This window comes from Nelumbo lutea, chromosome 1, assembly GCF_056320005.1.
Source record: "Nelumbo lutea isolate HS-2025 chromosome 1, American lotus-T2T, whole genome shotgun sequence".
Classification (NCBI taxonomy): domain Eukaryota; kingdom Viridiplantae; phylum Streptophyta; class Magnoliopsida; order Proteales; family Nelumbonaceae; genus Nelumbo; species Nelumbo lutea.
This window is the reverse complement of record NC_142684.1, coordinates 2,485,205-2,500,987: the sequence shown is the minus strand read 5'-3', so window position 1 is coordinate 2,500,987 and position 15,783 is coordinate 2,485,205. Positions and strand designations below refer to the sequence as shown.

Sequence of the window (15,783 nt, the reverse complement as noted above, 5' to 3'; positions counted from 1 at the left end):
AGATTGGGGAGCAAGCAAAAAAATGCTACTGTTGCTTGAAGTTGTAGAGGTGATGGCATTGACACAAAGAGAGACAAGAGCTGGATAAAGAAGATGGAAAGAGAGAGAAATTCCCTAGCTCAGTCCTCTTACGAAAAAACCAATCATTACTGGTTTCTCTATAGCTATTCTTTAGAGGGTTATGGGGTGCCGATTCCTGCAAAGCAATAAAAACCAATTTCACTTGGATTAGCATTTCCCATTTCCCACAATGTGTAAAATGCCACCATTCCTACTTCTTTATAAAATTCCAATTTTTTCCACTAGTGATTATTTTCTTTAATAAACACTTTAACGTCTCCACCTTCAAAAACATCTTCTTCTTTTCGGTTCATAGCTTTAATTTTCTTAAAGGGAACAAGGTATCTTCCTAATCTCTCTCTCCCTCTCTCGCTCTTATATATATATATATATATATGTGTGTGTGTGTGTGTTGATAATTGAGGTGATAGGATCGGGGAGTGACGAAAGCATGAAAATGTATATCTAAACTGTACTCAACAATTGACATAATAATTTTATAAATGTCAATTGCATTATTTGTGCAATTTTTATACTGAAAGAATTAATAATTGAATGAAGGAAAGCTCAAACATAGGTCCAAGAAACCCAAACCCAAGTTCCATGACCCAAATATGAGTGTTGTTTTGTTTCCTGCTTTACTCTAAGCAGGGTCCAGTATTTTGGGCACATCTTTCTCTACAAATGTTGAAATCCAATGATTCTTAAGGATATGGACAGCTAAGAGATAGGGCTACAATTCATTTATTGATAACTTCCTCGAAATCAATCTCTATCCAGCCAAAAATTAGGGGATATGACGCCAATCCAGGCTGAGCATATTGAGGAGCCCGACAGCACAATAAAAAGGAAAAATCTGACCAAAAAGGGGGGCGACTTGTAGAGGTTATTTTGCCATTATTTTCTCAGCCTTCACAGAAGAGAAGAGGGGAGAATGACGACCAAGTGCGGCTAAAACTTCAACAAGGCTAAGGTGGATCTTGATCGATAAGTTTTACTTGTCATTTGACTTTGATTCCTTTAGAGATCTCAATGTTTAATTTTGTTCTTGAGAGATTTGTTTTATTGTTTTGATAAACCCTGAAATTATATTCTTTAATTTCCATATAAGATTAGTCATGCTCTTTTTATGTGCAATTTGTTAGAAAATAATTGATTGGGTATAAGTTGATCATTGTTTGCAATACTGTCAATTTGATATATTGTCATTCTTGAGTAGCTTGTAAAAATAGATCATTTTGTTCTTCATCGAAAATTAATTCTCTCAGAACAAATATTTTTGTTCTTGTCATCGGTTTCAAAGTTATATTTTTCTGATAGTTTGTATGGGATGTTAAACTTGCAATTGAGTAATAAATAGGAATCAAAGTCGATACCAATTAAGCAAATCAATCAAGTGAATTTTGAAGCCTTATTCATCACAATACTACTTTTCATCATTTAATCATTGTTACTTTTATTCAAATATTTTTGCTCTTCTTTTTATTTTTAGAAAATCATTTTCTCTAGGTTATTCACTCTTAGCAATAACTCCTTTTGTTGTTTTAATCAGCTTCTTTGTGGATTTGACATTGAAAACTACGCTTCAACAACCACTTGGCCAAGGATAATAATTTTGGGCGAGACACAAAATTTGGCGTCGTTGCTGGAAAGCCAAACCAACAGCTGAGTTTGAAAATTCTATACTTCTCTTTTATTTCCTTTGTTTGTTTCATTTTCTTTAGTTGCATTTTATTTTCTTGATCTTCTATTCCTTTTCATCTTTTTGTAAGCTAAAAAAACAAAAAAAAAAACACAAAAAAAAAGGAGATGAGGGTGCATGAATAGACCAAGGGACAAAAGAGGGAGATTTACTAGACAAATATGAATAGACACACCACCACTCCCTGAAGAATAAGTAGTATTTAGTTTGTCCTCTAATTATGAAGCCATGAGTCAACACGAGGGCAACCCTGTTAGGTCTTTATAAGACTACCTGCACCCCACCCGAACAACCACACCATCATGCATCGTGTTCCCTTCGAATACACCACAATTTGAGTTCAAACCTGGAATGATCAAACTCTTGCCTAATTTCCAAGGTTTAGACAATGAGAATCCATATGTGAACTTTAGGGAATTTAAAGAGGTAGTGGCCACCTTTCATAACCGAGCTAATATTGCAGACATTGTTAGGCTAAAATATTTCCCTTTTTCCCTGAAAGAGAGAGCTAAGAGTTGGATATACTCTTTGAGACTGAGATCCATAGGTACATGGGCGAAGATGATCCAAACTTTCTTTAACAAGTACTTCTCACACCATAAGACCAACAACCTTAAGGATCTATGTACCTTTGTTGCATGTGATTAAGCAGGTACCAGCTTATGCCAAGGTGATTAAGGATCTATGTACCATGAAAAGGAGACATCATATTAAGAAAACTGCATTTTTGACAGAACATGTAAGTGTGGTGATTGGGAAGAGAATGTCGCCAAAGTACAATGATTCAAGGTACCCCACAATTGCCTGCCATATTGGGACACAAGAGTTCGGTCAAGCTCTCTTGGACCTAAGAGCAAGTGTAAATTTAATGCCTTATTCAGTTTACTTGCAGTTTGGTCTTGGAGAGATAAAACCCACGTCCGTGGCATTACAGTTGGATGACCATTCTTTTCGGAAACCAAGGGGGATAGTGGAAGACATTTTTTTCAGATTGATAAATTCTATTATTTTGTTGATTTTTTGGTTTTAGATACTCAATCTGTAGTTGACAGTGAGTCGAAGATTCTACTTATTTTAGGAATGATATTCCTTGCTACAACCAATGCTCTTATTAATTGTAGGAATGGTTTGATGAAGCTTTCATTTGAGAATATAACTTTTGAGGTGAATATTTTTCATGTCGAGAAGCAGCCCTGAGACTAAGACGAGTGCTATCATACCTACATGAGAGACTCTCTCATTACAGAGGAAGTAAATAAAAGGAAAAATTCTGAATCTTTAGAATATCTCCTCTGAGATTCTGATTTGAATTCTGAATTTTTGTTTTATCTTGTTAATGATGTTTCAAATGTTTCCCCTATTTCTAATGATATGCAAGATAAGCAGAAGAAGTTTTGGCAACCACGCTTTGAGGAGTTGCCACGTGAGAGAGACCAACCGAAGTCATCTTCTATGGAGACACCCAAAGTGGAGTTATCCTCACTACCTGAAGGATTGAAACATGCATATTTGAGACTAGGTAATACCTTTCCGGTTATAATATCTTATGAACTTAGTGCTGACATTAAAGGTATAATCCCATTGATATGATCCCATAAGATTCATTTAGAAGAAAGAACTACCCCACGTCGAGACCCCAAAGAAGATTGAACCCAATAATGAAAGAAGTTAAAAATGAGGTCTTAAAAATGTTAGATGTAGGAATCATATATCCTATATTTGACAGTAAATGGGTTAGTCCTACACAGGTTGTGACAAAGAAATCAGGGGTCACAATAGCTGAAAATGAGGAAGGAGTTCCTGTTTCTATAGGGTAGTAACTAGGTGGTGTATGTGCATTGACTATAAAAAACTAAATGCAACCACTCGAAAATACCATTTTCCATTGCCATTTATTGATCAAATCTTAGAACGTGTGATTGGACATCCTTTCTATTGCTTTCTTGATGGTTATTTAGGCTATTATCATCTAGAGATAACTTTAGAAGATCAGGATAAGACTACTTTTACATGTGTCTAAAAGAGGAATAGAAGTTAACAAGGCCAAAATGGAGTTGATCTCTAAATTTCCCACACCCAAATTGGTAAGAGAAGTCCAGTCTTTTCTCAGACATGCTGGTTTTTATAGGAAGTTCATACATAATTTTTTTACTATAGCACGACCATTATGCAACTACCTAGTCAAAGATGCTGAGTTCGATTGGACCCTAGAATGTGAAGAAGCTTTTAGAACTCTCATCACTAAGCTAACCACTACACCGACCATGCAATCACCGAGTTGGAACCTTTCATTTGAGATTATGTGTGATGCTAGTACCTATGCAATAGGATATGTGTTAGGCCAACGAATGGAGGTGAAGCCCTTTGTTATTTATTATGCTAGTAGAATTGTTAATAGTGCTCAAACGAATTATTCTACAACTAAAAAGGAGCTAATAACTATTGTTTTTGCTTTAGATAAATTTTGTGCTTATCTCATTGGTTCACCTATTACTGTGTTTACTGACCATGCAACTCTTAAGCACTTTCTTTCTTAGAAGGATGCTAAGGCCGGCTTGAGTAGGTGGATTTTGCTTTTGCAGGAATTTGATTTAACGATCAAGGATAAGAAGGGTGTTGAAAATGTAGTGGCTGATCACTTGTCTCGATTGGAGTTCGATAATTCTGCTAATGATGACCCACACATTCGAGATGACTTCCCCGACGAGCACTTGTTCACCATTAGCCAAGTGTCATAGTATGCCTACATTATTAACTACTTGATTTCAAGTAAAGTTCCACCGAACTGGAATACACAAGATAATCATAAGTTCTTGGTTGAGTTAAGAAATTTTTTTGGGGATAATCCCTACTTGTTTAAGTATTGCCCTGACCAAATCATGAGGCATTGTATTCTAGAAAGTGAGATTAATAGTGTCCTTAATTTCTATCATTCTGAAACTTGTGGTGGCCATTTTTTTATGAAGAAAACTGCTACAAAGGTTTTGCAAAGTGGTATTTATTGGCATACTTTGTTTAAGGAAACTAATGCTTTTTGTCATTCTTGTGATATGTGCCAAAGGTTAGGTATGTTAACTCATCATCACATAATGCCCCTTAACCCTATCTTGGTTATTGAGATTTTTGACTGTTGGGGTATTGATTTCATGGGGCCATTTTTGCCTTGTTTTGGTTATCTTTATATTCTGCTTACTATCAACTATATGTCTAAATGGGTTGAAGTTGTGCCGTGTTGTATTAATGATAACAAAGTTGTTGTTAAGTTCTTAAAAGAAAATGTGTTATTTAGGTATGGTACACCACGTGTAATCATTAGTGATCAAGGGGCACATTTTTATAATTGTTCTTTTGAAGCTTTGTTTGTGCAGGTACGGCGTTATGAAAAGGTGTCAACTACTAACCATCCACAAATCAATGGGCAAGTTGAGTTAGCTAATAGAGAGGTCAAGCAAATTTTGGAAAAGATGGTCAACCCGAATTGCAAGGATTGGTCTTTACACCTTTCTAATGCACTTTGGGCATACCATACTTCTTACAAAACTATCCTTGGGATGCCACCACACTGATTCATTTATGGTAAAGCGTGTCATTTACTTGTATAGTTTGAGCATAAAGCTTATTGGGCTGTCAAAGCACTTAATTTTGATTTAAATACTATATGTATTCAAAGGAAGTTACAGTTGTCAAAGATAGAAGAAATGAGTAACGATGCATATTATAATTCTAGGATCTACAAGGCTAAACTAAAAACGGCTCATGATAAACAAATTCTAAGTTAGAATTTTGAACCAAACCAGCGGGTGCATCTGTATGATTCCCATTTGCATCTCCACTTAGGAAAGCTGAGATCTAAATGGACAAGTCCATTAGTGGTGAAGCGAGCCTTTCCTAATGGTGTTATTGAGATTGAGGATCTGACTGATGGGAGAGTTTTACAATTCAATGGACAACGGTTGAAGCATTATGTGGAGAGGGTAGACCAACCTGAGGAGATCACTCTTGTAGCTCTAGTTGACAATGCTTAATCAGGTTCTATCTTTCTACCCTACCACTTTTATTTGTCTTTTCTTTTGTTTTTGTTTTCTTTTATTAGTTTTTATGTTTCCTTCTTCTAGTTGATAAATTTGTAGGTCTAGTCTCAGTCCATCGCTCAGGTGTCCCCGACCCTTTACTTTGTTAGTTATTTTATTTTTATGCCAGTGAGGACACTGTCTCATTTAGGTTGGGGGTGGTAGCATTGCATGCACATAATATGCATACTTTTTATATACATTCTTCTTGTGTGAAAGAGAGACAACCAACACTTTACTTACTGTTTTTATTCTAGTAGTTTTTGTGTGAATAAATTTGCATTACATGCTTGAGAAACTTAGATTGGACTTTATGCTTTTTTGTCTAGGTATGATTTCAAAATTGTTTGGTTTAAGTCACTTTTCTATCTTGATTATCAAAGAATAAATTCTAAAAACTTTTTGCACACAATACTAAGCTTTTTTGTTAGATGGATGTTCAATATATATAGCTAAGAGAACTGTCATGTTTAAACGCACATTTTTCTAGACTCACACATCTTTTGTGAGGGAGTGGATAGTTGTGGAAACAACTTATGAACATTCATTGATCTGTTGAATTGGTTAGTTGCTCTTTAGAATGACATTACTTGGTTTGAGAAATGTTTGGATGATAAGCTGAAGGATGAATTTAGTCAATTTTTGGAAAAAAAAAAAAGAAAAAAAAAAGAGAAGGGGAGTTAGTTCATGTTCTGTTATGTGAATCCTTTGAAATAACATGTGTAATATTAGTTATGTGAGAAACTCTGTAGCAAAAAAAAAAAAAGAAAAAACATTTTGAAGAAGAAAACTCAGTACATTAAAGTCTTCCACAATAAAGTCTTCCGTCAATTCAAAAGACAAACTTCTTTTCTTGGGGAACAGACTTTATTACTAGGCTCGATTTCTATTTGTATTGCTCTTATATTTGACTAATTGAAATCCTGAAACTGATTTGTGGTAAGAATGGTGGAGTTCTAAATAGTTAATTTTCCTATATTCTGATCAATGATCGTGTTAGACAGTGTATGCCCTTAGCTCCAATCAAAATGATGTACATTATGACATTTATCATAAATGAATAAAGTACATATTTGATTCATGTTATTATTGTGTGTTTCTGTGTCATACCCTTAAACAGGATACTTATGAAACTCGTGTTAGTTTAGAATCTTCACAACCATTGGATAGATCTGGGGAGATTTATCTTGCCAAGTTTGACACTAATGTGCCACCAAGTTGGTTGAGGTGGCTTGTCTCAGCTGCTAGGATGAGACCTGTGATACATGCAGTGTGGGTTTTCTTGAAACCATGAACCGGACCTGAATTCCAGTATTGCCCTAGACCTTGGTGATGGATTAGGGGTTCACTGTCTTCTATAATGAATTTGGCCAAGCCTTACAACAGAGGTTGGACTGAATCCATGTGGATGATGTATAGATCAATGTTTGGGTCCCACGCAATACAAGGATATCAAACTGGGTAGTAGTTAGGAGGTTAAGTGATCACATAGACTTAATGGGCTTAAAATCCCAATTCGAACTGGCTTAATAAGATTAATTAAAGATGGCGGTTCTAGAATTTAGATCAACAAATAAGATAAGGGATTGTCCCTATCCATTCAAAGAGTCCAGACCCAAATAAAGATTTAGATCAGGAAACTCCTAATTAGATTAGGAGGGCTGATCTTTATTTGTAGATAAGATAAGGGGTTATTCTTATTTCTTAAAGAGAGTTCAGATCTAAATACAAGATTTGGATTAGGAAACTCCTAATGAGATTAGGAGATGCTCTCTTTAATGCTATAAATAGAGGAGCAAGGTGAACCTCTAGTTCATCTTTTAGTGTATTGATTCAAGAGAGAAGATAGCATGTAGTTGAATTGCCTCTATCTTCTACTCTTGCTCTCTCCTGCTATTGCCGCCATAACCAGTTCGATCTCAACTTTGGGAGCGACAAAGAAAGGATCATCTTTTGGTAGAAAAGGTGATCTGAAATCGTGTTCACTCGCCCTCCATCAGATTCTTGTTGAAGAATCAGGTTCTTGTTGAAAAGCCATCCTGTTGATTCATCCTTGGGCGTGAACACCTTCATTGGAGGTTACTATTACTTTGTATAAGATATAACCCTCCATTCCCTTTTGGTTTCAGATCTGGTCTGGTTTAGGTTGAAGATTGATCTTTGAAACTGCAATTTTCTAAATAGGGAATGTGATTCTTACATGGGAGAGATAAATTTTTGAAATTTCGCCCTACCTTCCTGTAGGGTTCGGCCATCCTTATGATGGGTCTCTTCTCCCCTTCAGATCGTTTGTTTGTTTGTCCATAAATTTGGCATTTTCCTTGAGTGATTATATGATTTCCAACTCAATGAGAGAAATTCCTTGCCTTAAAATAGATTACCTGTGAGGATATGGAGTTGAGGCTTTTACTTTGATTAATTCTCAAGGCTACATGCATTACGATTTGTGGTATGAAGGTTTTGCTTAGTTTACACACATTCACTTTTGGAAGTTATAATTTAAGTAATCTCGGTAGCATTTGTGATCTTTTTTTGACCTTTTTGTTTAAAATGCCTAGGTGGTTTTACTGGATTTCCGTTTAAGATAATCATCATGCTTTGTCTTTTTATTTGTACTTAAATTGCTAAGGACTAATAATAAGCTAGTTGAGGGTTGTGATGAAAGCATAAAAATGTATATCTAAAGCGTGCTCAACAATTGACATTTATAAAGTAAAGAGCTTAAATGTAATATTTTTCTATAATAATTTTATAAATGTAATTTTATTATTTGCGCAATTTTTATTCTGAAAGAATTAATAATTGAATGGAGGAAAGCCCAAACATAGGTCCAAGAAACCCAAACCCAAGTTCCATGACCCAAGTATGAGTGCTAATTCGTTTCTCGCTTTACTTTGACAAGGGTCAGGTATTTTGGGCATATCTTTCTCTATAGATGTTGAAATTCAATGATTCCTAAGGCTATGGATATCTAAGAGATAGGGCTACAATTCATTTGTTGATAACTTCCTCCAAATCAATTTATATTTAGGCAAAAATTGGGGAATAAGATGCAAATCTGGGCTGAGCAGATTGAGGAGCTTGACAACACAATAAAAATGAAAAATCTGACTAAAAATGGGGGCAACTTAGAGAGGTTATTTTAGCATTATTTTCTCAGTCTTTCACAAAAGAGAAGAGGAGAGAATGATGTCCAAGCATGGCTAAAGCTTCAACAAAGCTAGGGTGGATCTTGATTGATGAGTTTTACTTGTTATTTTACTTTGATTCCTTGAGAGATTTCAATGCTTAATTTTGTTCTTGAGAGATTTGTTTTATCGTTTTGATAAACCCTGAAGTTATATTCTTTAATTTCCATATAAGATTAGTCATGCTCTTTTTATGTGCAATTTGTTAGAAAATAATTGATTGGGTAGATTTATTTTATAAGTTGATCATTGACTGCAATACTGTCAATCCGATATATTGTCATTCTTGAGTAGCTTGTAAAAATAGATCATTTTGTTCTTCATCGAAAATTAATTCTCTCAGAGCAAATACTTTTGTTCTTGTCATTGGTTTCAAAGTTATATTTTCTGATTGTTTGTTTGGGATGTGAAACTTGCAATTGAGTAATAAATAGGAATCAAATTCAAGACCAGTTAAGCAAATTGATCAAATGAATCTCGAAGCCTTGTTCATCACAATACTACTTTTCATCCTTTAATCATCGTTACTTTTATTCAAATATTTTTGCTCTTCTTTTTATTTTTAGAAAAACATTTTTTTTAAGTTATTCACTCTTAGCGATAACTCCTTTTGTTGTTTTAATCATCTTCTCTATGGATTTGACACTAAAAACTACACGTTAATGAACACTTAGCAAAGGATAATAATTTTGGGCGAGACACAAAATTTGGCATCGTTGCCGAGGAAGCCAAATCAACAACTGAATTTGAACATTACTTACTTCTCTTTTATTTCCTTTGTTCATTTCGTTTTCTTTAGTTGCATTTTATTCTCTTGATCTTCTTTTCCTTTTCATCTTTTTGTAATCTAAAAAAACAAAAAAAAAATGAGCTGAGGGTGTATGAATAGACCAAGGGACAAAAGAGGGAGATTTACTAAGTAGATACGAATAGACCTACCACCACTCCTTGAAGAATAAGTAGTATTTAGTTCGTTCTCTGATTCTGAAGTCATGAGTCAACACGAGGACAATCCTGTTGGGTTTTTAAAAGACTACCTGCACCCCACCCGAACAGCCACACCATCATGTATTATGTTCCCTCCGAATACACCACAATTTGAGTTCAAACCTGGAATGATCCAACTCTTGCCTAATTTTCATGGTTTAGACAATGAGAATCCATATGTGAACATTAGGGAATTTGAAGAGGTAGTGGCCACCTTTCATAACCGAGTTTATATTGCAGTCATTGTTAGGCTAAAATTTTTTCCTTTTTCCTTGAAAGAGAGAGCTAAGAGTTGGATATACTTCTTGAGACCGAGATCCATAGGTACATGGGCGGAGATGACCTAAACTTTCTTTAGAAAGTACTTTCCGCACCATAAGACCAACAACCTTAAGAGATAGATCTCAACATTTTCTCAAAAGGATAGTGAAACCCTATACCAAGCCTGAGAGAGATTCAAAGAGCTACAAAACCTGTGTCTGCACCATGGGTACGAAAATTTGAGGCTACTTAGTTATTTTTATGAGGGTTTAACCAGCAGGGAGCGCCAATTCATAGAGATGATGTGTAATGGGGAGTTTTTGCAAAAGGATCCTAAAGAACCATAGATTACCTGAATGAGTTAGCTAAGAAAGCCCATAGATGAACTGAACCTAGTGCTACTAATGGTACTAATAGGTCACGTCCAACTGGAATTTACCTTCTTAAGGAGGAAGACAATCTCAAAGCCCAATTAGAAACTATAACTAGGAAACTTGAGGCCCTAAAGATGAGAAATAATAAAGTCACCCACACGGTTGCTCGGGTTGAAACTCAAACTTCATGTTTTGTCTGTGGGGGATTGGATCACTTAGCTCAAGATTACCCAACCTATGGTGAGATGAGAGAGGTTTATGAAGAACAGTGTAATGCCTTGAGAATGTATAGGAAACCTTTCTCACCCTATTCACAGACCTACAACCCTGGCTAGAGGAACCATCCCAATTTTAGTTGGAAGACTGATCAAAACCAACCCACATCGTCCAATAATAATTGGAATGTTGAGGCACAACCACCCATCCTGAACCTCAATACAATGCTCGACTGAATAGGAATCCTTTAAAGGAAACACTTCAAGCATTTATGGAGGCACAAAATAACACTAACCAAATGTTTAAATCTGTTCTTGCGCAGGTGGTTCAACAAAACAATGATATCAAGAGTCAGATAACTAAGCTTACCAATGCTCTTACTGTACAAGAGAGAGGCAAAATTCCATCTAAGCCTCAAACCAATCTGAAGGGTCACATATGGTATAGGTATCCACCTCTGATCTGGAGAATATTAGGGGGGTCCACGCCATCACTACTCACAGTGGTAAGGTTTTAGATGGGCCTTTGCCAAGCCCACCTCACACAAATGTCACCACTTTGAGTAGAATTGAAATTGCTCCCTCAAAAGAGCCAGAAAAGGAAGCTACGATCCAAGTGCCTTTTCCCCAAGCTCTTAGATTTAGAGGAAAATTTTCAGACAACCAAGGTGAGATTTTAGAACATTTGAAAGAAGTTAAGATTAATGTATTTTTGTTGCATGTGATTAAGCAGGTACCAACTTATGCCAAGGTGATTAAGGATCTATGTACTATGAAAAGGAGACACCATATCAAGAAAACTGCATTTTTGACAGAACAGGTAAGTGCTGTGATTGGACAGAGAACGCCACCAAAGTGCAATGACTCAGGGTGCCCCATAAGGAATGCATCAAAATCAGGGTCTAATCCACCCAATAAATAATGGATAAAATCCTCTTTTGAAACAATATAACTTGCAGAAGCAAGTGCATCAACAATTCTCTTGATTTTCTGAATATAATCAGCCATGGATGGTTTTCCTTTGCATACATGTGCAAGCTCTAATTTGAGATCTTGAACTCTAGATCTGTTTGATGATGAGAAGATATGATTGAGTGTGTTCCACATATCTTGTGATGTATTGCACTCAACAACTTGAGCCAAAACAGGCTCTATAAGTGAAGATAAAAGCCAACTAAGAATCAATTGGTCTTTCTCAATCCAGGCAATGAAATTTGGATAGATATTTGAACTAGAATTATCAATGGATTTAGGAAGACATTCAAATGTAGCATCAACATATCCATAGACCCATAAACCACTAAGAGCAACTCTGGGCATAATTATCTCTAGACTTATTATCTTAAAGTATCTCCCTTAATTTTCGACAATTGATGAAATCCTTCTATATGTTAATGAAAAAGATGGAAAAAAACTAGTTTATTCATCATTCTTTTTTTTAATTTTAACACCTCGTTACTCTTTCAATCTCTTTAAGGGAGAAAAACCCCATAAACAAGAACAACCTTCCCTCTTTCGGCAATGAACAACAACTTACTATAATCTCTCTTTGATCCCATTTCTCGTAATCAACCAATACAAGGGATGAATAGGCCAACCTCCACCTAACACCGGCATAGCTGATTTAAGATAGTCCAAAAACAAAGAGCATTGTCAATAACTCCACTTAGTCACTTCATCCAACCTTGCTAAAACCCCAAAAGGGCCCATCTCTTTTGTTGTTAGGGCCTCAAATATACTCCATATGTAACCTTCCTAAATTCCTCGTCAATATTGAAGTATCGCCCACCATTTAGTGCCCCCATTGGATTAGAAGGCTATCCATTTGTTGGAACCCAAATTTCTATATGTAATATCAAATTCTTACCATTTAAAATGTAGGGTTTTAGTCCCTCCTAGTCTACTTCTTATTAGAGCTAAACTTTAGAAAACCAGTAGGGAGTGAATTTCCTTCTGAGGTAGACTTTATAACAATGGGCAAATAGCATAGCTAAATAGGCATCTCCAAGGATTTTAAAACCGAAGTGGACAACGAATCAGTCAGGGGTCCAGTTCCTAGGTCAAATGGTTTGAACATTCAAACTGAACGGACAGCCTGTTTTGACAAAAATTAAAAAAATTAAAATAAATGGCCAAACCATTGGACGGTTTGACCGCATGAGTCAGCGATTTGCTGACCAAATCAACGTTTTTTGACGAAATAATGGTTCTGGGGTAAAATGGAATTGATCACCTGACTGGCTCTCAATTTATCCAGTCCGATTGTCTAGTCTGGTCCGGTTTTGGAAACCGTGAGCGTCTCTTTGTTTGGTAATAGTAACTCGATCTTCATTCGTGATGTTCTTTACTATTATTGAATTATTTTCTTTTTTTTTTTTTCAGGATAGATTATATGGGTATGTGTAATCTAAATGAGATTTTAAAAACCCAAATATAGCTTTTCAAGACTACATTATTTTTTATGACCCCCTAGCTTTCTTCAATCAAAAATAATTTTGGAGATTTGTATCTAGTTTAGGGGTGTAAGCGAGTCAAGCTTACTCGTGAGCTACTTGGGCTTAGCTCACTAAAATACTTGAACTTGGGTTGTAGTAATCGAGCTTGACTCGAGTCGAGTACTTGTTCAAGTCAAGTTCAAGTTTCACAATAACCAGCTCGAGTGGCTTGCAAGCTTAATCGAGCTCATAATAAAATAATATTTTTAGTCATATTTGTAATTATAATATAAATAAACATTAATTTTTTTATATTAACTTATTTATAATATAAATGAATACATTTATAATTGATTTTCAAAATATATTTTCATTTGTAATATTTATAATATAAATTTATTTATAATTTATAATATATATTTTTATTTTATTATACTTAATATTGATTTATTTATAATTTTTAATGTTAATTTATTTATAATCAGATCGATTCAAGTCAAGCTCGAGTAGCTCACACGTATCAACTTGAGTCTAGTTCGAGCCAAATATATGAAACTCGATCAAGCTCAAGTCGAGTTCCATGCTCTATACTTTTGAGTTGAGCTCGAGCTCGAGTAGCTTGATACACAGCTTCACTCAACTCGATTACACCCCTAATCCAATTTAGAATTTTTGCAAATTTATTTGGTGAACCTAAAAAGATTTCCTTCATATAAGGTATTGGAAAATTGTTGAAACACAGAACCATTGATTAACAATCTTGGTTGAAGCAAATTGTTCAAGCACGAAATTATGGACCAACAATTTATTTTCAAAATTTAAAGAATAAGGGAGAGCAAAATTGACCACAAAATGGTAATATTAGATTAAAAATATTATACGTCACGTGATGTCACATGTGAACGGAGTGTAATGAAACATTAATGGCAAGGGAGGACTTAGTCAATTGTTAAAAAACTTATGAGATACTTTAAGACAATATATAAACAATAGAGATAGAGTTAGTCGATTTCCTAAAACTTAGCGATACTTTAGAAAATTGGCCCAATTTTGAATTTATGATAAAGCAAACCAAAGCTTCCCTCTAAGGGGAGGTCCTTTGATGCTTTTAATGGATTATAAGCTGGTTTTGGTGAACAAATGCGATGAAGCTTTAATGGCCACAAAAACTCTAAAATATATGCAACTTTATTTATGTCATTAATCATCTTGTGCAAGTTGCAACCTTTATCCTTAATCGTTGGAACTACATCATTCAATGAGGTCAATCTTTGAGAAAACTGAATGAGGATAAACATGATTTAAAAGGCAACCGGGGTAGCCTCTAGTCAGGCTTTGGCCTCCTTCATTTGCATCTTTGTAACGTACACGGGTAAGTGCACTTACCTATGTTCTTTTAATTTACAAGATTTCCAAGTAAGTAATAGAATGACATTTTAACCCATAAAAATCTAATATAAGAATGGGCATATTTGTCCCATTATGCTTTATAAAATCCCCCCATGTGAGAAAGTTACTTATCCACTTGGGAGATGGGTAAGTTTTACCCGAGGAAGTGGAGTTTATTTTACCATGGGGCTCATTAGTAAATGTAAAAAGAACAGTGTAAAGTTGGTCAATGAGAAAAAGATACCTATTGACCAACTTTCCCAAGCTTAGGAAGGGGAACCATAGGAAGATTTAGATTTCAAATGTAGAATTATTCCAAAGAAAATAATGAGTAAAACTACTTTGGGGTCTGGAATCATGTTGATGGAGGCGAGATTGGATCCAGTATTCACAAAATAGTGCTCACACTGTACTCACAACCACTTGTAGCTGTGTATTGGGAATATCTCCCTATAAATATAAGAATTCAAGTACAGAGGTATTTCCAATACACGGTTGCAAGTGGCTATGAGTACGAGCTGAGCACCGTTTTTGTAAGTGCTGAATCCAATTTAGATGGAGACACCTATGACCACTACTTGTTTCATTGGAATTAATGTTGAAGTATATCTCACAAAGGGACAAACAACCAAAAGATGTACCTTCGGCATTGTCCGTTCGTCATCTAAGAAGATCTTTGCCTCTTTTTTCAAGATTAGTTGGCAAAGCATTTTAGAGTACTTGCGTGATGATAGCCAAGAGAAGGATAACGAAAAAAAGGAACCAAAACAGAGAAGGAATAGAAGAGAAGGGATGGAATTTGAACAAAGGAAGATAAAGAAACCAGGTCACCATGCTTGCAACTTTGGGAACTAAAATCGGTATGCATGCCAATACAAGGAATTGTAATAAGGGGCAATTCGTTCAAGAATGACTTTTTGTCCTATCAACTATTTTTGCAATTTATTTCAAAACATATCCCATTTTGACAATATGTGAAATTTTTTTTTTTTTACCAAAAGTAAAACATTACATTCGAAACACTTCTAATGATATACGGTCAAAGTCAATTTGGGATAAAATAATCTAACAAATTAAATAATAATAATAATAATCAAAGAAA

The 15,783-nt window shown here is 35.2% G+C and overlaps 1 non-coding gene across 1 annotated transcript; it reads right to left on the bottom strand.

The window, feature by feature from the left end:
* Window positions 1–10,393: 10,393 nt before the first annotated feature.
* LOC148873200 (small nucleolar RNA R71) lies at window positions 10,394–10,500 on the bottom strand. Its single transcript, XR_016106062.1, has one exon. It is a non-coding gene; the product is annotated as a small nucleolar RNA R71 (small nucleolar RNA).
* Window positions 10,501–15,783: the final 5,283 nt, after the last annotated feature.